Below are 27,626 nucleotides of genomic sequence, written 5' to 3' on the forward strand. Positions count from 1 at the left end.
CCCAGGCGGGCGCTTCCAACCCACTCCCACCCAAGATATGGGCTCAGGAGAGACTTGGGATGGATTTGTCTATCCAGGTCCTAGCTATTGTTTCCTACTCTATCTGCATGCGTATGCGTGTGGGTGTGTTTGGAGAGAGAGAGGGAGGGAGGGAGAATGAGAGAAAGAGGGAGAGAACGAGGGCGAGAAGGAGAGAGGAGGACCTTCACTCCTTTCTGGATCCATTCAGCTCATTCAGTTCAATGCCTCTTAGTCCTTGTCCATGGATTTGGGGACCCCCTGCCACACGGAGATGTGGTCTCGCCAGAGGGGGATGGCCCAGTGCAGCTCTTGCCCCAGCCACAGCCGGGACCAGGAGTGCCTCTGAAACTTGGCAGCCGCGTGGGAACTCCCCTGAGAGCTTGCTGGAGGAGACCAATCAAGCGTCCTGAACGCATCACACCTGCTTTCAATCAGGCCTCCATTGCCTGGCGCCCTGCTGCCAAGAGAGGCTCTTCTCCAAAGGACACAAGGACATTTCCCTCAGCCTCCTGTCTGTGTGTGTGTGTGTCTGTGTGTGTGTGTGTGATCGAGAGAGAGCGAGAGAGAGAAGGAGAACAGGCGGATGAGCCCAGCTGCCAACATTCTAGCCCCCGAAGGCCCCCATGTATTCCTCGGCACCACACTCCTTCTCACCTACCTGAAGCCGTGATGGGGACGGCTTGACCAGGGCCAGCTGGCGGTCCAATCCCGAGGCTGTGTGTGTCTGGGCGCCTGCCTCTAGGGGACCCCAAGCACGCCAAAGCCCAGGACCTGTTCCAAGCCTTCCAAACCCACTGCCACCCAACCAGGCGGCGAACTCACCTCCAAATCCGGAAGGCACACCTCCGCCCTCCGCCTGACAGGAGGTGTCTCGGAGGAGAGAGTCCCTGGTGCCCAGGAAACACCCACATATCCTCTGGGGGCCTGCTGTGAGTGCGTCCCGCTCAAGCCTCCATCCGCCCCTGACGTGGAGCCTGCGCCTTTGGAGCCTTGCCACTTCCACCTCTTAGAGCATCGGAGCTGCACCTGAGGCCGGAAGGGGCTCTGGCGCCCTCGTGTGGACAGAGGCTCGAACAGCCCCTCTCAGGCTTGCCTTCTCTCTCTGGCTCAGCAGGCCCTGGGGGGCTGCTTGGGCTGGGGCCCAGAGGAGGGTGGGGGCTCCAGCCCCCGCCAAGGAGAGCCCTTCCACCGGGGCTCTATCTCCCTCTCTCAAAGGCGTTCTTCGTGCCCATGCCAACCTAGGCCATGCCTCGCCGTGGAAATCCTTAGCTCCAAATCCCTCAGGGTGTGCCAGCCTGCACCCGTGTGGATGCAGCCTTGCCCAGATGGACTGAGGAAGATAGGCCTGTAAGGAGGGAACGAGTCGTTTTCCCCCTTCCTCATCCCCCTGCGATCCCATACTCCTTGCCATTCAGTCTTGCCACGATTCTTTCCTTCTGGCTTGGTTCATCTTGCCAGGTCTCTCTTTCTCCCTTGGTTTTCAAACTCTCTTGACCCCACCTGGAGGGTGCCTCATCTGGAGCCCCATTGGTGCTTCCCAAGGCACAGAGCTTCCCAACCACACAAAACCAACCCAAGCAGCCCTTCTCCACAGGGGGCCAGAAGGAAGCTCGGTCAGAGCTGTTGTGGATCCGTCAAGAGAGCGGCCTGCAGATGCCCGGCCTGGCTCGAGCTCCCATCATCTCAGCAGGTGCAGAGAAAGCAGAGGAGAGCCTCCCTCGGACAGACCAAGGGAGGTTCCTGAGCCCTCTGGAGAGACAAGGCCCAGCGCCGGGCACTGCTGCTCTCCCAATTCGCTCTCCCTTTGGGCACCACCCGGGCACCCCTCACAGCCCCTGCATGCGCATCCCAAAACCCAGGCCACGCTGGGATTCCACACTCATCAGCTCCAGCACGGAACCCAGGAACGAGAACAGAAACCCACCCACCCAGCCGGCACGTGGGGAGGGGGCCTGAAGAAACACTGCCAAATCCAGATAGCCAGCCGCCGTCCAGCACCAGACAAAGGAACACCATCACGCATGCCTAGAGAAGTCCATACCACAACCAGCTCGAGGCTCCTACTCAGGCCTGTCCCCTGAGGACGCCTCCCAAGGACCACCCCTGGGCAGGCTGTAGAAAAGAAGGTGCCTTCACACCGGGTGGGCGTGTATGTCCATTTGTCCAACCACGATGGACCACAGGATCCAGGGCATGCCCCAAAGAACCCTGGAACCACCGTCGGACCCAGCACTACCCCTCACGGCCATAGACCCCGACAAAGGGTCTCTTCTCAGCGTGAAACGCCCCACTCGCTTCAGGCAGCCCTCTTCCCAAGAGCAGCACATGGAAAGACATTCAACGTCCATGGACAGATGCTTGGCTGAGCAAGCAGCTGTCCTTCTCCCCAACAGAAGCGGACTCAGCAATCCAGCGGCGCAGAAATGGGTGCCATGGGCAGCCCCAGTGTTGCGAAGAGAAACGCTCACACGAAAGGAAAGAGGTCTGGGAGGGAGACATACAGCCCATGGGAAACCCCTTCCCTCTCCCATCTCACCAGGGACACCCAGGAACTGGCTTCCAGGAAGGAAACCCCTGCACTGCCATCCAGATGCTGCTTGCCAAATGGGAGGGCGAGGCTGTGGGAATGCCTGGCATTGGGGAGGTCCGAGATCCAAACCCTTGCCCTTGCGGGGGCTGGGGTGAGGGGGCCCAGAGCCCTCCTTCCATGGAGCGCAAGCTACGATGTCTAGTCCCTCTTCTGGGAACCCAAGGGAGGAGAAGGGGAGCCAAACAGGATGGATAGACATGGCCGATGGGATCCCTGTGTTGGGAAAGTGCAATGGATCCACTTTGAGCAGCGCCCCGCGAAAAGGAGTCCTGAACATTCAACCCCAACACATGAGCGTCTCAGCGCTCCCCAGACAAGGTGTCACGCTCGAGAGGGCTGCCCCTGGGGAAAAGAGACGGGCCGAAGGACTCCGTGGATTCCGTCCAGACGGCCTAGCCTAGCCCATCGGACTCGACCGAATTCCCTGGTGAGGACGAAGTGATGAGGACAAAGACATGCTTCCTTTGGAGTGGATTGACTTCCCCAGGTATTCTCCTGCACCCGTGTGTGGTATGCAGATCCACTCTGCTCGGCAAAAGCATCCACTCCCAGGCATGGCATCCCCCAGGCAGGAGCTTCAAACCCACTCCCACCCAAGATATGGGCTCAGGAGAGACTTGGGATGGATTTGTCTACCCAGGTCCTAGCTATTGTTTCCTACTCTATCTGCATGCGTATGCGTGTGGGTGTGTTTGGAGAGAGAGAGGGAGGGAGGGAGCATGAGAGAAAGAGGGAGAGAACGAGGGCGAGGAGGAGAGAGGAGGACCTTCACTCCTTTCTGGATCCATTCAGCTCATTCAGTTCAATGCCTCTTAGTCCTTGTCCATGGATTTGGGGGCCCCCTGCCACACGGAGATGTGGTCTCGCCAGAGGGGAATCGCCCAGTGCAGCTCTTGCCCCAGCCACAGCCGGGACCAGGAGAGCCTCTGAAGCTTGGCAGCCGCGTGGGAACTCCCCTGAGAGCTTGCTGGAGGAGACCAATCCAGCGTCCTGAACGCATCACACCTGCTTTCAATCAGGCCTCCATTGCCTGGCGCCCTGCTGCCAAGAGAGGCTCTTCTCCAAAGGACACAAGGACATTTCCCTCAGCCTCCTCTGTGTGTGAGTGTGTGTGTGAGAGAGAGAGAGAGCGAGAGAGAGAAGGAGAACAGGCGGATGAGCCCAGCTGCCAACACTCTAGCCCCCGAAGCCCCCCATGTATTCCTCGGCACCACACTCCTTCTCACCTACCTGAAGCCGTGATGGGGACGGCTTGACCAGGGCCAGCTGGCGGTCCAATCCCGAGGCTGTGTGTGTCTGGGCGCCTGCCTCTAGGGGACCCCAAGCACGCCAAAGCCCAGGACCTGTTCCAAGCCTTCCAAACCCACTGCCACCCAACCAGGCGGCGAACTCACCTCCAAATCCGGAAGGCACACCTCCGCCCTCCGCCTGACAGGAGGTGTCTCGGAGGAGAGAGTCCCTGGTGCCCAGGAAACACCCACATAGCCTCTGGGGGCCTGCTGTGAGTGCGTCCCGCTCAAGCCTCCATCCGCCCCTGACGTGGAGCCTGCGCCTTTGGAGTCTTGCCACTTCCACCTCTTAGAGCCTCGGAGCTGCACCTGAGGCCGGAAGGGGCTCTGGCGCCCTCGTGTGGACAGAGGCTCGAACAGCCCCTCTCAGGCTTGCCTTCTCTCTCTGGCTCAGCAGGCCCCGGGGGGCTGCTTGGGCTGGGGCCCAGAGGAGGCTGGGGGCTCCAGCCCCCGCCAAGGAGAGCCCTTCCACCTGGGCTCTATCTCCCTCTCTCAAAGGCGTTCTTCGTGCCCATGCCAACCTAGGCCATGCCTCGCCGTGGAAATCCTTAGCTCCAAATCCATCAGGGTGTGCCAGCCTGCACCCGTGTGGATGCAGCCTTGCCCAGATGGACTGAGGAAGATAGGCGTGTGAGGAGGGAACGAGTCGTTTTCCCCCTCCCTCATCCCCCTGCGATCCCATACTCCTTGCCATTCAGTCTTGCCTCGATTCTTTCCTTCTGGCTTGGTTCATCTTGCCAGGTCTCTCTTTCTCCCTTGGTTTTCCAACTCTCTTGACCCCACCTGGAGGGTGCCTCATCTGGAGCCCCATTTGTGCTTCCAAAGGCAGAGTTTCCCAACCACAAAAAACCAACCCAAGCAGCCCTTCTCCCCAGGGGGCCAGAAGGAAGCTCGGTCAGAGCTGTTGTGGATCCGTCAAGAGAGCGGCCTGCAGATGCCCGGCCTGGCTCGAGCTCCCATCATCTCAGCAGGTGCAGAGAAAGCAGAGGAGAGCCTCCCTCGGACAGACAAAGGGAGGTTTCTGAGCCCTCTGGAGAGACAATGCCCAGCGCCGGGCACTGCTGCTCTCCCAATTCGCTCTCCCTTTGGGCACCACCCGGGCACCCCTCACAGCCCCTGCATGCGCTTCCCAAAACCCAGGCCACGCTGGGATTCCACACTCATCTGCTGCAGCACGGAACCCAGGAACGAGAACAGAAACCCACCCACCCAGCCGGCACGTGGGGAGGGGGCCTGAAGAAACACTGCCAAATCCGGATAGCCAGCCGACATCCAGCACCAGACAAGGGACACCATCACGCATACCTAGAGAAGTCCATACCACAACCAGCTCGAGGCTCCTACTCAGGCCTGTCCCCTGAGGACGCCTCTCAAGGACCACCCCTGGGCAGGCTGTAGAAAAGAAGGTGCCTTCACACCGCGTGGGCGTGTATGTCCATTTGTCCAACCACGATGGACCACAGGATCCAGGGCATGCCCCAAAGAACCCTGGAACCACCGTCGGACCCAGCACTACCCCTCACGGCCATAGACCCCGACAAAGGGTCTCTTCTCAGCGTGAAACGCCCCACTCGCTTCAGGCAGCCCTCTTCCCAAGAGCAGCACATGGAAAGACATTCGTGGTCCATGGACAGATGCTTGGCTGAGCAAGCAGCTGTCCTTCTCCCCAACAGAAGCGGACTCAGCAATCCAGCGGCGCAGAAATGGGTGCCATGGGCAGCCCCAGTGTTGCGAAGAGAAACGCTCACACGAAAGGAAAGAGGTCTGGGAGGGAGACATACAGCCCATGGGAAACCCCTTCCCTCTCCCATCTCACCAGGGACACCCAGGAACTGGCTTCCAGGAAGGAAACCCCTGCACTGCCATCCAGATGCTGCTTGCCAAATGGGAGGGCGAGGCTGTGGGAATGCCTGGCATTGGGGAGGTCCGAGATCCAAACCCTTGCCCTTGCGGGGGCTGGGGTGAGGGGGCCCAGAGCCCTCCTTCCATGGAGCGCAAGCTACGATGTCTAGTCCCTCTTCTGGGAACCCAAGGGAGGAGAAGGGGAGCCAAACAGGATGGATAGACAGGGCCGATGGGGTCCCTGTGTTGGGAAAGTGCAATGGATCCATTTTGAGCAGCGCCCCGCGAAAAGGAGTCCTGAACATTCAACCCCAACACATGAGCGTCTCAGCGCTCCCCAGACAAGGTGTCACGCTCGAGAGGGCTGCCCCTGGGGAAAAGAGACGGGCCGAAGGACTCCGTGGATTCCGTCCAGACGGCCTAGCCTAGCCCATCGGACTCGACCGAATTCCCTGGTGAGGACGAAGTGATGAGGACAAAGACATGCTTCCTTTGGAGTGGATTGACTTCCCCAGGTATTCTCCTGCACCCGTGTGTGGTATGCAGATCCACTCTGCTTGGCAAAAGCATCCACTCCCAGGCTGGGCATCCCCCAGGCGGGAGCTTGAACCCACTCCAACCCAAGATATGGGCTCAGGAGAGACTTGGGATGCATTTGTCTACCCAGGTCCTAGCTATTGTTTCCTACTCTATCTGCATGCGTATGCGTGTGGGTGTGTTTGGAGAGAGAGAGGGAGGGAGGGAGCATGAGAGAAAGAGGGAGAGAACGAGGGCGAGGAGGAGAGAGGAGGACCTTCACTCCTTTCTGGATCCATTCAGCTCATTCAGTTCAATGCCTCTTAGTCCTTGTCCATGGAGTTGGGGGCCCCCTGCCACACGGAGATGTGGTCTCGCCAGAGGGGAATCGCCCAGTGCAGCTCTTGCCCCAGCCACAGCCGGGACCAGGAGAGCCTCTGAAGCTTGGCAGCCGCGTGGGAACTCCCCTGAGAGCTTGCTGGAGGAGACCAATCCAGCGTCCTGAACGCATCACACCTGCTTTCAATCAGGCCTTCACTGCCTGGCGCCCTGCTGCCAAGAGAGGCTCTTCTCCAAAGGACACAAGGACATTTCCCTCAGCCTCCTCTGTGTGTGAGTGTGTGTGTGAGAGAGAGAGAGAGCGAGAGAGAGAAGGAGAACAGGCGGATGAGCCCAGCTGCCAACACTCTAGCCCCCGAAGCCCCCCATGTATTCCTCGGCACCACACTCCTTCTCACCTACCTGAAGCCGTGATGGGGACGGCTTGACCAGGGCCAGCTGGCGGTCCAATCCCGAGGCTGTGTGTGTCTGGGCGCCTGCCTCTAGGGGACCCCAAGCACGCCAAAGCCCAGGACCTGTTCCAAGCCTTCCAAACCCACTGCCACCCAACCAGGCGGCGAACTCACCTCCAAATCCGGAAGGCACACCTCCGCCCTCCGCCTGACAGGAGGTGTCTCGGAGGAGAGAGTCCCTGGTGCCCAGGAAACACCCAAATAGCCTCTGGGGGCCTGCTGTGAGTGCCCGTGCGTCCCGCTCAAGCCTCCATCCTCCCTCGACGTGGAGCCTGCGCCTTTGGAGCCTTGCCACTCCCACCTCTTAGAGCCTCAGAGCTGCACCTGAGGCCGGAAGGGGCTCTGGCGCCCTCGTGTGGACAGAGGCTCGAACAGCCCCTCTCAGGCTTGCCTTCTCTCTCTGGCTCAGCAGGCCCCGGGGGGCTGCTTGGGCTGGGGCCCAGAGGAGGCTGGGGGCTCCAGCCCCCTCCAAGAAGGGCCGTTCCACCTGGGCTCTATCTCCCTCTCTCAAAGGCGTTCTTCGTGCCCATGCCAACCTAGGCCATGCCTCGCCGTGGAAATCCTTAGCTCCAAATCCATCAGGGTGTGCCAGCCTGCACCCGTGTGGATGCAGCCTTGCCCAGATGGACTGAGGAAGATAGGCGTGTGAGGAGGGAACGAGTCGTTTTCCCCCTCCCTCATCCCCCTGCGATCCCATACTCCTTGCCATTCAGTCTTGCCTCGATTCTTTCCTTCTGGCTTGGTTCATCTTGCCAGGTCTCTCTTTCTCCCTTGGTTTTCAAACTCTCTTGACCCCACCTGGAGGGTGCCTCATCTGGAGCCCCATTGGTGCTTCCCAAGGCACAGAGTTTCCCAACCACACAAAACCAACCCAAGCAGCCCTTCTCCCCAGGGGGCCAGAAGGAAGCTCGGCCAGAGCTGTTGTGGATCCGTCAAGAGAGCGGCCTGCAGATGCCCGGCCTGGCTCGAGCTCCCATCATCTCAGCAGGTGCAGAGAAAGCAGAGGAGAGCCTCCCTCGGACAGACAAAGGGAGGTTTCTGAGCCCTCTGGTGAGACAAGGCCCAGCGCCGGGCACTGCTGCTCTCCCAATTCGCTCTCCCTTTGGGCACCACCCGGGCACCCCTCACAGCCCCTGCATGCGCTTCCCAAAACCCAGGCCACGCTGGGATTCCACACTCATCAGCTCCAACACGGAACCCAGGAACGAGAACAGAAACCCACCCACCCAGCCGGCACGTGGGGAGGGGCCCTGCAGGAACACTGCCAAATCCGGATAGCCAGCCGACATCCAGCACCAGACAAGGGACACCATCACGCATGCCTAGAGAAGTCCATACCACAACCAGCTCGAGGCTCCTACTCAGGCCTGTCCCCTGAGGACGCCTCTCAAGGACCACCCCTGGGCAGGCTGTAGAAAAGAAGGTGCCTTCACACCGCGTGGGCGTGTATGTCCATTTGTCCAACCACGATGGACCACAGGATCCAGGGCATGCCCCAAAGAACCCTGGAACCACCGTCGGACCCAGCACTACCCCTCACGGCCATAGACCCCGACAAAGGGTCTCTTCTCAGCGTGAAACGCCCCACTCGCTTCAGGCAGCCCTCTTCCCAAGAGCAGCACATGGAAAGACATTCGTGGTCCATGGACAGATGCTTGGCTGAGCAAGCAGCTGTCCTTCTCCCCAACAGAAGCGGACTCAGCAATCCAGCGGCGCAGAAATGGGTGCCATGGGCAGCCCCAGTGTTGCGAAGAGAAACGCTCACACGAAAGGAAAGAGGTCTGGGAGGGAGACATACAGCCCATGGGAAACCCCTTCCCTCTCCCATCTCACCAGGGACACCCAGGAACTGGCTTCCAGGAAGGAAACCCCTGCACTGCCATCCAGATGCTGCTTGCCAAATGGGAGGGCGAGGCTGTGGGAATGCCTGGCATTGGGGAGGTCCGAGATCCAAACCCTTGCCCTTGCGGGGGCTGGTGTGAGGGGGCCCAGAGCCCTCCTTCCATGGAGCGCAAGCTACGAAGTCTAGTCCCTCTTCTGGGAACCCAAGGGAGGAGAAGGGGAGCCAAACAGGATGGATAGACATGGCCGATGGGATCCCTGTGTTGGGAAAGTGCAATGGATCCATTTTGAGCAGCGCCCCGCGAAAAGGAGTCCTGAACATTCAACCCCAACACATGAGCGTCTCAGCGCTCCCCAGACAAGGTGTCACGCTCGAGAGGGCTGCCCCTGGGGAAAAGAGACGGGCCGAAGGACTCCGTGGATTCCGTCCAGACGGCCTAGCCTAGCCCATCGGACTCGACCGAATTCCCTTGTGAGGACGAAGTGATGAGGACAAAGACATGCTTCCTTTGGAGTGGATTGACTTCCCCAGGTATTCTCCTGCACCCGTGTGTGGTATGCAGATCCACTCTGCTCGGCAAAAGCATCCACTCCCAGGCTGGGCATCCCCCAGGCGGGCGCTTCCAACCCACTCCCACCCAAGATATGGGCTCAGGAGAGACTTGGGATGCATTTGTCTACCCAGGTCCTAGCTATTGCTTCCTACTCTATCTGCATGCGTATGCGTGTGGGTGTGTTTGGAGAGAGAGAGGGAGGGAGGGAGCATGAGAGAAAGAGGGAGAGAATGAGGGCGAGAAGGAGAGAGGAGGACCTTCACTCCTTTCTGGATCCATTCAGCTCATTCAGTTCAATGCCTCTTAGTCCTTGTCCATGGATTTGGGGGCCCCCTGCCACACGGAGATGTGGTCTCGCCAGAGGGGGATCGCCCAGTGCAGCTCTTGCCCCAGCCACAGCCGGGACCAGGAGAGCCTCTGAAGCTTGGCAGCCGCGTGGGAACTCCCCTGAGAGCTTGCTGGAGGAGACCAATCAAGCGTCCTGAACGCATCACACCTGCTTTCAATCAGGCCTCCATTGCCTGGCGCCCTGCTGCCAAGAGAGGCTCTTCTCCAAAGGACACAAGGACATTTCCCTCAGCCTCCTCTGTGTGTGAGTGTGTGTGTGAGAGAGAGAGAGAGCGAGAGAGAGAAGGAGAACAGGCGGATGAGCCCAGCTGCCAACACTCTAGCCCCCGAAGCCCCCCATGTATTCCTCGGCACCACACTCCTTCTCACCTACCTGAAGCCGTGATGGGGACGGCTTGACCAGGGCCAGCTGGCGGTCCAATCCCGAGGCTGTGTGTGTCTGGGCGCCTGCCTCTAGGGGACCCCAAGCACGCCAAAGCCCAGGACCTGTTCCAAGCCTTCCAAACCCACTGCCACCCAACCAGGCGGCGAACTCACCTCCAAATCCGGAAGGCACACCTCCGCCCTCCGCCTGACAGGAGGTGTCTCGGAGGAGAGAGTCCCTGGTGCCCAGGAAACACCCACATAGCCTCTGGGGGCCTGCTGTGAGTGCGTCCCGCTCAAGCCTCCATCCGCCCCTGACGTGGAGCCTGCGCCTTTGGAGTCTTGCCACTTCCACCTCTTAGAGCCTCGGAGCTGCACCTGAGGCCGGAAGGGGCTCTGGCGCCCTCGTGTGGACAGAGGCTCGAACAGCCCCTCTCAGGCTTGCCTTCTCTCTCTGGCTCAGCAGGCCCCGGGGGGCTGCTTGGGCTGGGGCCCAGAGGAGGCTGGGGGCTCCAGCCCCCGCCAAGGAGAGCCCTTCCACCTGGGCTCTATCTCCCTCTCTCAAAGGCGTTCTTCGTGCCCATGCCAACCTAGGCCATGCCTCGCCGTGGAAATCCTTAGCTCCAAATCCATCAGGGTGTGCCAGCCTGCACCCGTGTGGATGCAGCCTTGCCCAGATGGACTGAGGAAGATAGGCGTGTGAGGAGGGAACGAGTCGTTTTCCCCCTCCCTCATCCCCCTGCGATCCCATACTCCTTGCCATTCAGTCTTGCCTCGATTCTTTCCTTCTGGCTTGGTTCATCTTGCCAGGTCTCTCTTTCTCCCTTGGTTTTCCAACTCTCTTGACCCCACCTGGAGGGTGCCTCATCTGGAGCCCCATTTGTGCTTCCAAAGGCAGAGTTTCCCAACCACAAAAAACCAACCCAAGCAGCCCTTCTCCCCAGGGGGCCAGAAGGAAGCTCGGTCAGAGCTGTTGTGGATCCGTCAAGAGAGCGGCCTGCAGATGCCCGGCCTGGCTCGAGCTCCCATCATCTCAGCAGGTGCAGAGAAAGCAGAGGAGAGCCTCCCTCGGACAGACAAAGGGAGGTTTCTGAGCCCTCTGGAGAGACAATGCCCAGCGCCGGGCACTGCTGCTCTCCCAATTCGCTCTCCCTTTGGGCACCACCCGGGCACCCCTCACAGCCCCTGCATGCGCTTCCCAAAACCCAGGCCACGCTGGGATTCCACACTCATCTGCTGCAGCACGGAACCCAGGAACGAGAACAGAAACCCACCCACCCAGCCGGCACGTGGGGAGGGGGCCTGAAGAAACACTGCCAAATCCGGATAGCCAGCCGACATCCAGCACCAGACAAGGGACACCATCACGCATACCTAGAGAAGTCCATACCACAACCAGCTCGAGGCTCCTACTCAGGCCTGTCCCCTGAGGACGCCTCTCAAGGACCACCCCTGGGCAGGCTGTAGAAAAGAAGGTGCCTTCACACCGCGTGGGCGTGTATGTCCATTTGTCCAACCACGATGGACCACAGGATCCAGGGCATGCCCCAAAGAACCCTGGAACCACCGTCGGACCCAGCACTACCCCTCACGGCCATAGACCCCGACAAAGGGTCTCTTCTCAGCGTGAAACGCCCCACTCGCTTCAGGCAGCCCTCTTCCCAAGAGCAGCACATGGAAAGACATTCGTGGTCCATGGACAGATGCTTGGCTGAGCAAGCAGCTGTCCTTCTCCCCAACAGAAGCGGACTCAGCAATCCAGCGGCGCAGAAATGGGTGCCATGGGCAGCCCCAGTGTTGCGAAGAGAAACGCTCACACGAAAGGAAAGAGGTCTGGGAGGGAGACATACAGCCCATGGGAAACCCCTTCCCTCTCCCATCTCACCAGGGACACCCAGGAACTGGCTTCCAGGAAGGAAACCCCTGCACTGCCATCCAGATGCTGCTTGCCAAATGGGAGGGCGAGGCTGTGGGAATGCCTGGCATTGGGGAGGTCCGAGATCCAAACCCTTGCCCTTGCGGGGGCTGGGGTGAGGGGGCCCAGAGCCCTCCTTCCATGGAGCGCAAGCTACGATGTCTAGTCCCTCTTCTGGGAACCCAAGGGAGGAGAAGGGGAGCCAAACAGGATGGATAGACAGGGCCGATGGGGTCCCTGTGTTGGGAAAGTGCAATGGATCCATTTTGAGCAGCGCCCCGCGAAAAGGAGTCCTGAACATTCAACCCCAACACATGAGCGTCTCAGCGCTCCCCAGACAAGGTGTCACGCTCGAGAGGGCTGCCCCTGGGGAAAAGAGACGGGCCGAAGGACTCCGTGGATTCCGTCCAGACGGCCTAGCCTAGCCCATCGGACTCGACCGAATTCCCTGGTGAGGACGAAGTGATGAGGACAAAGACATGCTTCCTTTGGAGTGGATTGACTTCCCCAGGTATTCTCCTGCACCCGTGTGTGGTATGCAGATCCACTCTGCTTGGCAAAAGCATCCACTCCCAGGCTGGGCATCCCCCAGGCGGGAGCTTGAACCCACTCCAACCCAAGATATGGGCTCAGGAGAGACTTGGGATGCATTTGTCTACCCAGGTCCTAGCTATTGTTTCCTACTCTATCTGCATGCGTATGCGTGTGGGTGTGTTTGGAGAGAGAGAGGGAGGGAGGGAGCATGAGAGAAAGAGGGAGAGAACGAGGGCGAGGAGGAGAGAGGAGGACCTTCACTCCTTTCTGGATCCATTCAGCTCATTCAGTTCAATGCCTCTTAGTCCTTGTCCATGGAGTTGGGGGCCCCCTGCCACACGGAGATGTGGTCTCGCCAGAGGGGAATCGCCCAGTGCAGCTCTTGCCCCAGCCACAGCCGGGACCAGGAGAGCCTCTGAAGCTTGGCAGCCGCGTGGGAACTCCCCTGAGAGCTTGCTGGAGGAGACCAATCCAGCGTCCTGAACGCATCACACCTGCTTTCAATCAGGCCTTCACTGCCTGGCGCCCTGCTGCCAAGAGAGGCTCTTCTCCAAAGGACACAAGGACATTTCCCTCAGCCTCCTCTGTGTGTGAGTGTGTGTGTGAGAGAGAGAGAGAGCGAGAGAGAGAAGGAGAACAGGCGGATGAGCCCAGCTGCCAACACTCTAGCCCCCGAAGCCCCCCATGTATTCCTCGGCACCACACTCCTTCTCACCTACCTGAAGCCGTGATGGGGACGGCTTGACCAGGGCCAGCTGGCGGTCCAATCCCGAGGCTGTGTGTGTCTGGGCGCCTGCCTCTAGGGGACCCCAAGCACGCCAAAGCCCAGGACCTGTTCCAAGCCTTCCAAACCCACTGCCACCCAACCAGGCGGCGAACTCACCTCCAAATCCGGAAGGCACACCTCCGCCCTCCGCCTGACAGGAGGTGTCTCGGAGGAGAGAGTCCCTGGTGCCCAGGAAACACCCAAATAGCCTCTGGGGGCCTGCTGTGAGTGCCCGTGCGTCCCGCTCAAGCCTCCATCCTCCCTCGACGTGGAGCCTGCGCCTTTGGAGCCTTGCCACTCCCACCTCTTAGAGCCTCAGAGCTGCACCTGAGGCCGGAAGGGGCTCTGGCGCCCTCGTGTGGACAGAGGCTCGAACAGCCCCTCTCAGGCTTGCCTTCTCTCTCTGGCTCAGCAGGCCCCGGGGGGCTGCTTGGGCTGGGGCCCAGAGGAGGCTGGGGGCTCCAGCCCCCGCCAAGAAGGGCCGTTCCACCTGGGCTCTATCTCCCTCTCTCAAAGGCGTTCTTCGTGCCCATGCCAACCTAGGCCATGCCTCGCCGTGGAAATCCTTAGCTCCAAATCCATCAGGGTGTGCCAGCCTGCACCCGTGTGGATGCAGCCTTGCCCAGATGGACTGAGGAAGATAGGCGTGTGAGGAGGGAACGAGTCGTTTTCCCCCTCCCTCATCCCCCTGCGATCCCATACTCCTTGCCATTCAGTCTTGCCTCGATTCTTTCCTTCTGGCTTGGTTCATCTTGCCAGGTCTCTCTTTCTCCCTTGGTTTTCAAACTCTCTTGACCCCACCTGGAGGGTGCCTCATCTGGAGCCCCATTGGTGCTTCCCAAGGCACAGAGTTTCCCAACCACACAAAACCAACCCAAGCAGCCCTTCTCCCCAGGGGGCCAGAAGGAAGCTCGGCCAGAGCTGTTGTGGATCCGTCAAGAGAGCGGCCTGCAGATGCCCGGCCTGGCTCGAGCTCCCATCATCTCAGCAGGTGCAGAGAAAGCAGAGGAGAGCCTCCCTCGGACAGACAAAGGGAGGTTTCTGAGCCCTCTGGTGAGACAAGGCCCAGCGCCGGGCACTGCTGCTCTCCCAATTCGCTCTCCCTTTGGGCACCACCCGGGCACCCCTCACAGCCCCTGCATGCGCTTCCCAAAACCCAGGCCACGCTGGGATTCCACACTCATCAGCTCCAACACGGAACCCAGGAACGAGAACAGAAACCCACCCACCCAGCCGGCACGTGGGGAGGGGCCCTGCAGGAACACTGCCAAATCCGGATAGCCAGCCGACATCCAGCACCAGACAAGGGACACCATCACGCATGCCTAGAGAAGTCCATACCACAACCAGCTCGAGGCTCCTACTCAGGCCTGTCCCCTGAGGACGCCTCTCAAGGACCACCCCTGGGCAGGCTGTAGAAAAGAAGGTGCCTTCACACCGCGTGGGCGTGTATGTCCATTTGTCCAACCACGATGGACCACAGGATCCAGGGCATGCCCCAAAGAACCCTGGAACCACCGTCGGACCCAGCACTACCCCTCACGGCCATAGACCCCGACAAAGGGTCTCTTCTCAGCGTGAAACGCCCCACTCGCTTCAGGCAGCCCTCTTCCCAAGAGCAGCACATGGAAAGACATTCGTGGTCCATGGACAGATGCTTGGCTGAGCAAGCAGCTGTCCTTCTCCCCAACAGAAGCGGACTCAGCAATCCAGCGGCGCAGAAATGGGTGCCATGGGCAGCCCCAGTGTTGCGAAGAGAAACGCTCACACGAAAGGAAAGAGGTCTGGGAGGGAGACATACAGCCCATGGGAAACCCCTTCCCTCTCCCATCTCACCAGGGACACCCAGGAACTGGCTTCCAGGAAGGAAACCCCTGCACTGCCATCCAGATGCTGCTTGCCAAATGGGAGGGCGAGGCTGTGGGAATGCCTGGCATTGGGGAGGTCCGAGATCCAAACCCTTGCCCTTGCGGGGGCTGGTGTGAGGGGGCCCAGAGCCCTCCTTCCATGGAGCGCAAGCTACGAAGTCTAGTCCCTCTTCTGGGAACCCAAGGGAGGAGAAGGGGAGCCAAACAGGATGGATAGACATGGCCGATGGGATCCCTGTGTTGGGAAAGTGCAATGGATCCATTTTGAGCAGCGCCCCGCGAAAAGGAGTCCTGAACATTCAACCCCAACACATGAGCGTCTCAGCGCTCCCCAGACAAGGTGTCACGCTCGAGAGGGCTGCCCCTGGGGAAAAGAGACGGGCCGAAGGACTCCGTGGATTCCGTCCAGACGGCCTAGCCTAGCCCATCGGACTCGACCGAATTCCCTTGTGAGGACGAAGTGATGAGGACAAAGACATGCTTCCTTTGGAGTGGATTGACTTCCCCAGGTATTCTCCTGCACCCGTGTGTGGTATGCAGATCCACTCTGCTCGGCAAAAGCATCCACTCCCAGGCTGGGCATCCCCCAGGCGGGCGCTTCCAACCCACTCCCACCCAAGATATGGGCTCAGGAGAGACTTGGGATGCATTTGTCTACCCAGGTCCTAGCTATTGCTTCCTACTCTATCTGCATGCGTATGCGTGTGGGTGTGTTTGGAGAGAGAGAGGGAGGGAGGGAGCATGAGAGAAAGAGGGAGAGAATGAGGGCGAGAAGGAGAGAGGAGGACCTTCACTCCTTTCTGGATCCATTCAGCTCATTCAGTTCAATGCCTCTTAGTCCTTGTCCATGGATTTGGGGGCCCCCTGCCACACGGAGATGTGGTCTCGCCAGAGGGGGATCGCCCAGTGCAGCTCTTGCCCCAGCCACAGCCGGGACCAGGAGAGCCTCTGAAGCTTGGCAGCCGCGTGGGAACTCCCCTGAGAGCTTGCTGGAGGAGACCAATCAAGCGTCCTGAACGCATCACACCTGCTTTCAATCAGGCCTCCATTGCCTGGCGCCCTGCTGCCAAGAGAGGCTCTTCTCCAAAGGACACAAGGACATTTCCCTCAGCCTCCTCTGTGTGTGTGTGTGTGTGAGAGAGAGAGAGAGAGCGAGAGAGAGAAGGAGAACAGGCGGATGAGCCCAGCTGCCAACACTCTAGCCCCCGAAGCCCCCCATGTATTCCTCGGCACCACACTCCTTCTCACCTACCTGAAGCCGTGATGGGGACGGCTTGACCAGGGCCAGCTGGCGGTCCAATCCCGAGGCTGTGTGTGTCTGGGCGCCTGCCTCTAGGGGACCCCAAGCACGCCAAAGCCCAGGACCTGTTCCAAGCCTTCCAAACCCACTGCCACCCAACCAGGCGGCGAACTCACCTCCAAATCCGGAAGGCACACCTCCGCCCTCCGCCTGACAGGAGGTGTCTCGGAGGAGAGAGTCCCTGGTGCCCAGGAAACACCCACATAGCCTCTGGGGGCCTGCTGTGAGTGCCCGTGCGTCCCGCTCAAGCCTCAATCCGCCCTCGACGTGGAGCCTGCGCCTTTGGAGCCTTGCCACTCCCACCTCTTAGAGCCTCAGAGCTGCACCTGAGGCCGGAAGGGGCTCTGGCGCCCTCGTGTGGACAGAGGCGCGAACAGCCCCTCTCAGGCTTGCATTCTCTCTCTGGCTCAGCAGGCCCCGGGGGGCTGCTTGGGCTGGGGCCCAGAGGAGGCTGGGGGCTCCAGCCCCCGCCAAGAAGGACCGTTCCACCTGGGCTCTATCTCCCTCTCTCAAAGGCGTTCTTCGTGCCCATGCCAACCTAGGCCATGCCTCGCCGTGGAAATCCTTAGCTCCAAATCCATCAGGGTGTGCCAGCCTGCACCCGTGTGGATGCAGCCTTGCCCAGATGGACTGAGGAAGATAGGCGTGTGAGGAGGGAACGAGTCGTTTTCCCCCTCCCTCATCCCCCTGCGATCCCATACTCCTTGCCATTCAGTCTTGCCTCGATTCTTTCCTTCTGGCTTGGTTCATCTTGCCAGGTCTCTCTTTCTCCCTTGGTTTTCCAACTCTCTTGACCCCACCTGGAGGGTGCCTCATCTGGAGCCCCATTTGTGCTTCCAAAGGCAGAGTTTCCCAACCACACAAAACCAACCCAAGCAGCCCTTCTCCCCAGGGGGCCAGAAGTAAGCTCGGTCAGAGCTGTTGTGGATCCGTCAAGAGAGCGGCCTGCAGATGCCCGGCCTGGCTCGAGCTCCCATCATCTCAGCAGGTGCAGAGAAAGCAGAGGAGAGCCTCCCTCGGACAGACAAAGGGAGGTTTCTGAGCCCTCTGGAGAGACAAGGCCCAGCGCCGGGCACTGCTGCTCTCCCAATTCGCTCTCCCTTTGGGCACCACCCGGGCACCCCTCACAGCCCCTGCATGCGCTTCCCAAAACCCAGGCCACGCTGGGATTCCACACTCATCAGCTCCAACACGGAACCCAGGAACGAGAACAGAAACCCACCCACCCAGCCGGCACGTGGGGAGGGGCCCTGCAGAAACACTGCCAAATCCGGATAGCCAGCCGACATCCAGCACCAGACAAGGGACACCATCACGCATACCTAGAGAAGTCCATACCACAACCAGCTCGAGGCTCCTACTCAGGCCTGTCCCCTGAGGACGCCTCTCAAGGACCACCCCTGGGCAGGCTGTAGAAAAGAAGGTGCCTTCACACCGCGTGGGCGTGTATGTCCATTTGTCCAACCACGATGGACCACAGGATCCAGGGCATGCCCCAAAGAACCCTGGAACCACCGTCGGACCCAGCACTACCCCTCACGGCCATAGACCCCGACAAAGGGTCTCTTCTCAGCGTGAAACGCCCCACTCGCTTCAGGCAGCCCTCTTCCCAAGAGCAGCACACGGAAAGACATTCGTGGTCCATGGACAGATGCTTGGCTGAGCAAGCAGCTGTCCTTCTCCCCAACAGAAGCGGACTCAGCAATCCAGCGGCGCAGAAATGGGTGCCATGGGCAGCCCCAGTGTTGCGAAGAGAAACGCTCACACGAAAGGAAAGAGGTCTGGGAGGGAGACATACAGCCCATGGGAAACCCCTTCCCTCTCCCATCTCACCAGGGACACCCAGGAACTGGCTTCCAGGAAGGAAACCCCTGCACTGCCATCCAGATGCTGCTTGCCAAATGGGAGGGCGAGGCTGTGGGAATGCCTGGCATTGGGGAGGTCCGAGATCCAAACCCTTGCCCTTGCGGGGGCTGGGGTGAGGGGGCCCAGAGCCCTCCTTCCATGGAGCGCAAGCTACGATGTCTAGTCCCTCTTCTGGGAACCCAAGGGAGGAGAAGGGGAGCCAAACAGGATGGATAGACAGGGCCGATGGGGTCCCTGTGTTGGGAAAGTGCAATGGATCCATTTTGAGCAGCGCCCCGAGAAAAGGAGTCCTGAACATTCAACCCCAACACATGAGCGTCTCAGCGCTCCCCAGACAAGGTGTCACGCTCGAGAGGGCTGCCCCTGGGGAAAAGAGACGGGCCGAAGGACTCCGTGGATTCCGTCCAGACGGCCTAGCCTAGCCCATCGGACTCGACCGAATTCCCTGGTGAGGACGAAGTGATGAGGACAAAGACATGCTTCCTTTGGAGTGGATTGACTTCCCCAGGTATTCTCCTGCACCCGTGTGTGGTATGCAGATCCACTCTGCTCGGCAAAAGCATCCACTCCCAGGCTGGGCATCCCCCAGGCGGGCGCTTCCAACCCACTCCCACCCAAGTTATGGGCTCAGGAGAGACTTGGGTTGCATTTGTCTACCCAGGTCCTAGCTATTGTTTCCTACTCTATCTGCATGCGTATGCGTGTGGGTGTGTTTGGAGAGAGAGAGGGAGGGAGGGAGCATGAGAGAAAGAGGGAGAGAATGAGGGCGAGAAGGAGAGAGGAGGACCTTCACTCCTTTCTGGATCCATTCAGCTCATTCAGTTCAATGCCTCTTAGTCCTTGTCCATGGAGTTGGGGGCCCCCTGCCACACGGAGATGTGGTCTCGCCAGAGGGGGATCGCCCAGTGCAGCTCTTGCCCCAGCCACAGCCGGGACCAGGAGAGCCTCTGAAGCTTGGCAGCCGCGTGGGAACTCCCCTGAGAGCTTGCTGGAGGAGACCAATCAAGCGTCCTGAACGCATCACACCTGCTTTCAATCAGGCCTCCATTGCCTGGCGCCCTGCTGCCAAGAGAGGCTCTTCTCCAAAGGACACAAGGACATTTCCCTCAGCCTCCTCTGTGTGTGTGTGTGTGTGAGAGAGAGAGAGAGAGCGAGAGAGAGAAGGAGAACAGGCGGATGAGCCCAGCTGCCAACACTCTAGCCCCCGAAGCCCCCCATGTATTCCTCGGCACCACACTCCTTCTCACCTACCTGAAGCCGTGATGGGGACGGCTTGACCAGGGCCAGCTGGCGGTCCAATCCCGAGGCTGTGTGTGTCTGGGCGCCTGCCTCTAGGGGACCCCAAGCACGCCAAAGCCCAGGACCTGTTCCAAGCCTTCCAAACCCACTGCCACCCAACCAGGCGGCGAACTCACCTCCAAATCCGGAAGGCACACCTCCGCCCTCCGCCTGACAGGAGGTGTCTCGGAGGAGAGAGTCCCTGGTGCCCAGGAAACACCCAAATAGCCTCTGGGGGCCTGCTGTGAGTGCCCGTGCGTCCCGCTCAAGCCTCCATCCTCCCTCGACGTGGAGCCTGCGCCTTTGGAGCCTTGCCACTCCCACCTCTTAGAGCCTCAGAGCTGCACCTGAGGCCGGAAGGGGCTCTGGCGCCCTCGTGTGGACAGAGGCTCGAACAGCCCCTCTCAGGCTTGCCTTCTCTCTCTGGCTCAGCAGGCCCCGGGGGGCTGCTTGGGCTGGGGCCCAGAGGAGGCTGGGGGCTCCAGCCCCCGCCAAGAAGGGCCGTTCCACCTGGGCTCTATCTCCCTCTCTCAAAGGCGTTCTTCGTGCCCATGCCAACCTAGGCCATGCCTCGCCGTGGAAATCCTTAGCTCCAAATCCATCAGGGTGTGCCAGCCTGCACCCGTGTGGATGCAGCCTTGCCCAGATGGACTGAGGAAGATAGGCGTGTGAGGAGGGAACGAGTCGTTTTCCCCCTCCCTCATCCCCCTGCGATCCCATACTCCTTGCCATTCAGTCTTGCCTCGATTCTTTCCTTCTGGCTTGGTTCATCTTGCCAGGTCTCTCTTTCTCCCTTGGTTTTCCAACTCTCTTGACCCCACCTGGAGGGTGCCTCATCTGGAGCCCCATTGGTGCTTCCCAAGGCACAGAGTGTCCCAACCACACAAAACCAACCCAAGCAGCCCTTCTCCACAGGGGGCCAGAAGGAAGCTTGGCCAGAGCTGTTGTGGATCCGTCAAGAGAGCGGCCTGCAGATGCCCGGCCTGGCTCGAGCTCCCATCATCTCAGCAGGTGCAGAGAAAGCAGAGGAGAGCCTCCCTCGGACAGACAAAGGGAGGTTTCTGAGCCCTCTGGTGAGACAAGGCCCAGCGCCGGGCACTGCTGCTCTCCCAATTCGCTCTCCCTTTGGGCACCACCCGGGCACCCCTCACAGCCCCTGCATGCGCTTCCCAAAACCCAGGCCACGCTGGGATTCCACACTCATCAGCTCCAACACGGAACCCAGGAACGAGAACAGAAACCCACCCACCCAGCCGGCACGTGGGGAGGGGCCCTGCAGGAACACTGCCAAATCCGGATAGCCAGCCGACATCCAGCACCAGACAAGGGACACCATCACGCATGCCTAGAGAAGTCCATACCACAACCAGCTCGAGGCTCCTACTCAGGCCTGTCCCCTGAGGACGCCTCTCAAGGACCACCCCTGGGCAGGCTGTAGAAAAGAAGGTGCCTTCACACCGCGTGGGCGTGTATGTCCATTTGTCCAACCACGATGGACCACAGGATCCAGGGCATGCCCCAAAGAACCCTGGAACCACCGTCGGACCCAGCACTACCCCTCACGGCCATAGACCCCGACAAAGGGTCTCTTCTCAGCGTGAAACGCCCCACTCGCTTCAGGCAGCCCTCTTCCCAAGAGCAGCACACGGAAAGACATTCGTGGTCCATGGACAGATGCTTGGCTGAGCAAGCAGCTGTCCTTCTCCCCAACAGAAGCGGACTCAGCAATCCAGCGGCGCAGAAATGGGTGCCATGGGCAGCCCCAGTGTTGCGAAGAGAAACGCTCACACGAAAGGAAAGAGGTCTGGGAGGGAGACATACAGCCCATGGGAAACCCCTTCCCTCTCCCATCTCACCAGGGACACCCAGGAACTGGCTTCCAGGAAGGAAACCCCTGCACTGCCATCCAGATGCTGCTTGCCAAATGGGAGGGCGAGGCTGTGGGAATGCCTGGCATTGGGGAGGTCCGAGATCCAAACCCTTGCCCTTGCGGGGGCTGGGGTGAGGGGGCCCAGAGCCCTCCTTCCATGGAGCGCAAGCTACGAAGTCTAGTCCCTCTTCTGGGAACCCAAGGGAGGAGAAGGGGAGCCAAACAGGATGGATAGACATGGCCGATGGGATCCCTGTGTTGGGAAAGTGCAATGGATCCATTTTGAGCAGCGCCCCGCGAAAAGGAGTCCTGAACATTCAACCCCAACACATGAGCGTCTCAGCGCTCCCCAGACAAGGTGTCACGCTCGAGAGGGCTGCCCCTGGGGAAAAGAGACGGGCCGAAGGACTCCGTGGATTCCGTCCAGACGGCCTAGCCTAGCCCATCGGACTCGACCGAATTCCCTGGTGAGGACGAAGTGATGAGGACAAAGACATGCTTCCTTTGGAGTGGATTGACTTCCCCAGGTATTCTCCTGCACCCGTGTGTGGTATGCAGATCCACTCTGCTCGGCAAAAGCATCCACTCCCAGGCTGGGCATCCCCCAGGCGGGCGCTTCCAACCCACTCCCACCCAAGTTATGGGCTCAGGAGAGACTTGGGTTGCATTTGTCTACCCAGGTCCTAGCTATTGTTTCCTACTCTATCTGCATGCGTATGCGTGTGGGTGTGTTTGGAGAGAGAGAGGGAGGGAGGGAGCATGAGAGAAAGAGGGAGAGAATGAGGGCGAGAAGGAGAGAGGAGGACCTTCACTCCTTTCTGGATCCATTCAGCTCATTCAGTTCAATGCCTCTTAGTCCTTGTCCATGGAGTTGGGGGCCCCCTGCCACACGGAGATGTGGTCTCGCCAGAGGGGGATCGCCCAGTGCAGCTCTTGCCCCAGCCACAGCCGGGACCAGGAGAGCCTCTGAAGCTTGGCAGCCGCGTGGGAACTCCCCTGAGAGCTTGCTGGAGGAGACCAATCAAGCGTCCTGAACGCATCACACCTGCTTTCAATCAGGCCTCCATTGCCTGGCGCCCTGCTGCCAAGAGAGGCTCTTCTCCAACGGACACAAGGACATTTCCCTCAGCCTCCTCTGTGTGTGTGTGTGTGTGAGAGAGAGAGAGAGAGCGAGAGAGAGAAGGAGAACAGGCGGATGAGCCCAGCTGCCAACACTCTAGCCCCCGAAGCCCCCCATGTATTCCTCGGCACCACACTCCTTCTCACCTACCTGAAGCCGTGATGGGGACGGCTTGACCAGGGCCAGCTGGCGGTCCAATCCCGAGGCTGTGTGTGTCTGGGCGCCTGCCTCTAGGGGACCCCAAGCACGCCAAAGCCCAGGACCTGTTCCAAGCCTTCCAAACCCACTGCCACCCAACCAGGCGGCGAACTCACCTCCAAATCCGGAAGGCACACCTCCGCCCTCCGCCTGACAGGAGGTGTCTCGGAGGAGAGAGTCCCTGGTGCCCAGGAAACACCCAAATAGCCTCTGGGGGCCTGCTGTGAGTGCCCGTGCGTCCCGCTCAAGCCTCCATCCTCCCTCGACGTGGAGCCTGCGCCTTTGGAGCCTTGCCACTCCCACCTCTTAGAGCCTCAGAGCTGCACCTGAGGCCGGAAGGGGCTCTGGCGCCCTCGTGTGGACAGAGGCTCGAACAGCCCCTCTCAGGCTTGCCTTCTCTCTCTGGCTCAGCAGGCCCCGGGGGGCTGCTTGGGCTGGGGCCCAGAGGAGGCTGGGGGCTCCAGCCCCCGCCAAGAAGGGCCGTTCCACCTGGGCTCTATCTCCCTCTCTCAAAGGCGTTCTTCGTGCCCATGCCAACCTAGGCCATGCCTCGCCGTGGAAATCCTTAGCTCCAAATCCATCAGGGTGTGCCAGCCTGCACCCGTGTGGATGCAGCCTTGCCCAGATGGACTGAGGAAGATAGGCGTGTGAGGAGGGAACGAGTCGTTTTCCCCCTCCCTCATCCCCCTGCGATCCCATACTCCTTGCCATTCAGTCTTGCCTCGATTCTTTCCTTCTGGCTTGGTTCATCTTGCCAGGTCTCTCTTTCTCCCTTGGTTTTCCAACTCTCTTGACCCCACCTGGAGGGTGCCTCATCTGGAGCCCCATTGGTGCTTCCCAAGGCACAGAGTTTCCCAACCACACAAAACCAACCCAAGCAGCCCTTCTCCCCAGGGGGCCAGAAGGAAGCTCGGCCAGAGCTGTTGTGGATCCGTCAAGAGAGCGGCCTGCAGATGCCCGGCCTGGCTCGAGCTCCCATCATCTCAGCAGGTGCAGAGAAAGCAGAGGAGAGCCTCCCTCGGACAGACAAAGGGAGGTTTCTGAGCCCTCTGGTGAGACAAGGCCCAGCGCCGGGCACTGCTGCTCTCCCAATTCGCTCTCCCTTTGGGCACCACCCGGGCACCCCTCACAGCCCCTGCATGCGCTTCCCAAAACCCAGGCCACGCTGGGATTCCACACTCATCAGCTCCAACACGGAACCCAGGAACGAGAACAGAAACCCACCCACCCAGCCGGCACGTGGGGAGGGGCCCTGCAGGAACACTGCCAAATCCGGATAGCCAGCCGACATCCAGCACCAGACAAGGGACACCATCACGCATGCCTAGAGAAGTCCATACCACAACCAGCTCGAGGCTCCTACTCAGGCCTGTCCCCTGAGGACGCCTCTCAAGGACCACCCCTGGGCAGGCTGTAGAAAAGAAGGTGCCTTCACACCGCGTGGGCGTGTATGTCCATTTGTCCAACCACGATGGACCACAGGATCCAGGGCATGCCCCAAAGAACCCTGGAACCACCGTCGGACCCAGCACTACCCCTCACGGCCATAGACCCCGACAAAGGGTCTCTTCTCAGCGTGAAACGCCCCACTCGCTTCAGGCAGCCCTCTTCCCAAGAGCAGCACATGGAAAGACATTCGTGGTCCATGGACAGATGCTTGGCTGAGCAAGCAGCTGTCCTTCTCCCCAACAGAAGCGGACTCAGCAATCCAGCGGCGCAGAAATGGGTGCCATGGGCAGCCCCAGTGTTGCGAAGAGAAACGCTCACACGAAAGGAAAGAGGTCTGGGAGGGAGACATACAGCCCATGGGAAACCCCTTCCCTCTCCCATCTCACCAGGGACACCCAGGAACTGGCTTCCAGGAAGGAAACCCCTGCACTGCCATCCAGATGCTGCTTGCCAAATGGGAGGGCGAGGCTGTGGGAATGCCTGGCATTGGGGAGGTCCGAGATCCAAACCCTTGCCCTTGCGGGGGCTGGGGTGAGGGGGCCCAGAGCCCTCCTTCCATGGAGCGCAAGCTACGAAGTCTAGTCCCTCTTCTGGGAACCCAAGGGAGGAGAAGGGGAGCCAAACAGGATGGATAGACATGGCCGATGCGGTCCCTGTGTTGGGAAAGTGCAATGGATCCATTTTGAGCAGCGCCCCGCGAAAAGGAGTCCTGAACATTCAACCCCAACACATGAGCGTCTCAGCGCTCCCCAGACAAGGTGTCACGCTCGAGAGGGCTGCCCCTGGGGAAAAGAGACGGGCCGAAGGACTCCGTGGATTCCGTCCAGACGGCCTAGCCTAGCCCATCGGACTCGACCGAATTCCCTTGTGAGGACGAAGTGATGAGGACAAAGACATGCTTCCTTTGGAGTGGATTGACTTCCCCAGGTATTCTCCTGCACCCGTGTGTGGTATGCAGATCCACTCTGCTCGGCAAAAGCATCCACTCCCAGGCTGGGCATCCCCCAGGCGGGCGCTTCCAACCCACTCCCACCCAAGATATGGGCTCAGGAGAGACTTGGGATGCATTTGTCTACCCAGGTCCTAGCTATTGCTTCCTACTCTATCTGCATGCGTATGCGTGTGGGTGTGTTTGGAGAGAGAGAGGGAGGGAGGGAGCATGAGAGAAAGAGGGAGAGAATGAGGGCGAGAAGGAGAGAGGAGGACCTTCACTCCTTTCTGGATCCATTCAGCTCATTCAGTTCAATGCCTCTTAGTCCTTGTCCATGGATTTGGGGGCCCCCTGCCACACGGAAATGTGGTCTCGCCAGAGGGGGATCGCCCAGTGCAGCTCTTGCCCCAGCCACAGCCGGGACCAGGAGAGCCTCTGAAGCTTGGCAGCCGCGTGGGAACTCCCCTGAGAGCTTGCTGGAGGAGACCAATCAAGCGTCCTGAACGCATCACACCTGCTTTCAATCAGGCCTCCATTGCCTGGCGCCCTGCTGCCAAGAGAGGCTCTTCTCCAAAGGACACAAGGACATTTCCCTCAGCCTCCTCTGTGTGTGTGTGTGTGAGAGAGAGAGAGAGAGAGCGAGAGAGAGAAGGAGAACAGGCGGATGAGCCCAGCTGCCAACACTCTAGCCCCCGAAGCCCCCCATGTATTCCTCGGCACCACACTCCTTCTCACCTACCTGAAGCCGTGATGGGGACGGCTTGACCAGGGCCAGCTGGCGGTCCAATCCCGAGGCTGTGTGTGTCTGGGCGCCTGCCTCTAGGGGACCCCAAGCACGCCAAAGCCCAGGACCTGTTCCAAGCCTTCCAAACCCACTGCCACCCAACCAGGCGGCGAACTCACCTCCAAATCCGGAAGGCACACCTCCGCCCTCCGCCTGACAGGAGGTGTCTCGGAGGAGAGAGTCCCTGGTGCCCAGGAAACACCCACATAGCCTCTGGGGGCCTGCTGTGAGTGCCCGTGCGTCCCGCTCAAGCCTCCATCCGCCCTCGACGTGGAGCCTGCGCCTTTGGAGCCTTGCCACTCCCACCTCTTAGAGCCTCAGAGCTGCACCTGAGGCCGGAAGGGGCTCTGGCGCCCTCGTGTGGACAGAGGCGCGAACAGCCCCTCTCAGGCTTGCCTTCTCTCTCTGGCTCAGCAGGCCCCGGGGGGCTGCTTGGGCTGGGGCCCAGAGGAGGCTGGGGGCTCCAGCCCCCGCCAAGAAGGACCGTTCCACCTGGGCTCTATCTCCCTCTCTCAAAGGCGTTCTTCGTGCCCATGCCAACCTAGGCCATGCCTCGCCGTGGAAATCCTTAGCTCCAAATCCATCAGGGTGTGCCAGCCTGCACCCGTGTGGATGCAGCCTTGCCCAGATGGACTGAGGAAGATAGGCGTGTGAGGAGGGAACGAGTCGTTTTCCCCCTCCCTCATCCCCCTGCGATCCCATACTCCTTGCCATTCAGTCTTGCCTCGATTCTTTCCTTCTGGCTTGGTTCATCTTGCCAGGTCTCTCTTTCTCCCTTGGTTTTCCAACTCTCTTGACCCCACCTGGAGGGTGCCTCATCTGGAGCCCCATTTGTGCTTCCAAAGGCAGAGTTTCCCAACCACAAAAAACCAACCCAAGCAGCCCTTCTCCCCAGTGGGCCAGAAGGAAGCTCGGTCAGAGCTGTTGTGGATCCGTCAAGAGAGCGGCCTGCAGATGCCCGGCCTGGCTCGAGCTCCCATCATCTCAGCAGGTGCAGAGAAAGCAGAGGAGAGCCTCCCTCGGACAGACAAAGGGAGGTTTCTGAGCCCTCTGGTGAGACAAGGCCCAGCGCCGGGCACTGCTGCTCTCCCAATTCGCTCTCCCTTTGGGCACCACCCGGGCACCCCTCACAGCCCCTGCATGCGCTTCCCAAAACCCAGGCCACGCTGGGATTCCACACTCATCTGCTGCAGCACGGAACCCAGGAACGAGAACAGAAACCCACCCACCCAGCCGGCACGTGGGGAGGGGGCCTGAAGAAACACTGCCAAATCCGGATAGCCAGCCGACATCCAGCACCAGACAAGGGACACCATCACGCATACCTAGAGAAGTCCATACCACAACCAGCTCGAGGCTCCTACTCAGGCCTGTCCCCTGAGGACGCCTCTCAAGGACCACCCCTGGGCAGGCTGTAGAAAAGAAGGTGCCTTCACACCGCGTGGGCGTGTATGTCCATTTGTCCAACCACGATGGACCACAGGATCCAGGGCATGCCCCAAAGAACCCTGGAACCACCGTCGGACCCAGCACTACCCCTCACGGCCATAGACCCCGACAAAGGGTCTCTTCTCAGCGTGAAACGCCCCAC

Source organism: Sus scrofa, chromosome Y (assembly GCF_054392235.1).
Source record: "Sus scrofa isolate SSC_HxYL_T2T_F1_AM1 chromosome Y, Sscrofa_HxYL_maternal_Yorkshire_Landrace_v2.0, whole genome shotgun sequence".
NCBI lineage: Eukaryota > Metazoa > Chordata > Mammalia > Artiodactyla > Suidae > Sus > Sus scrofa.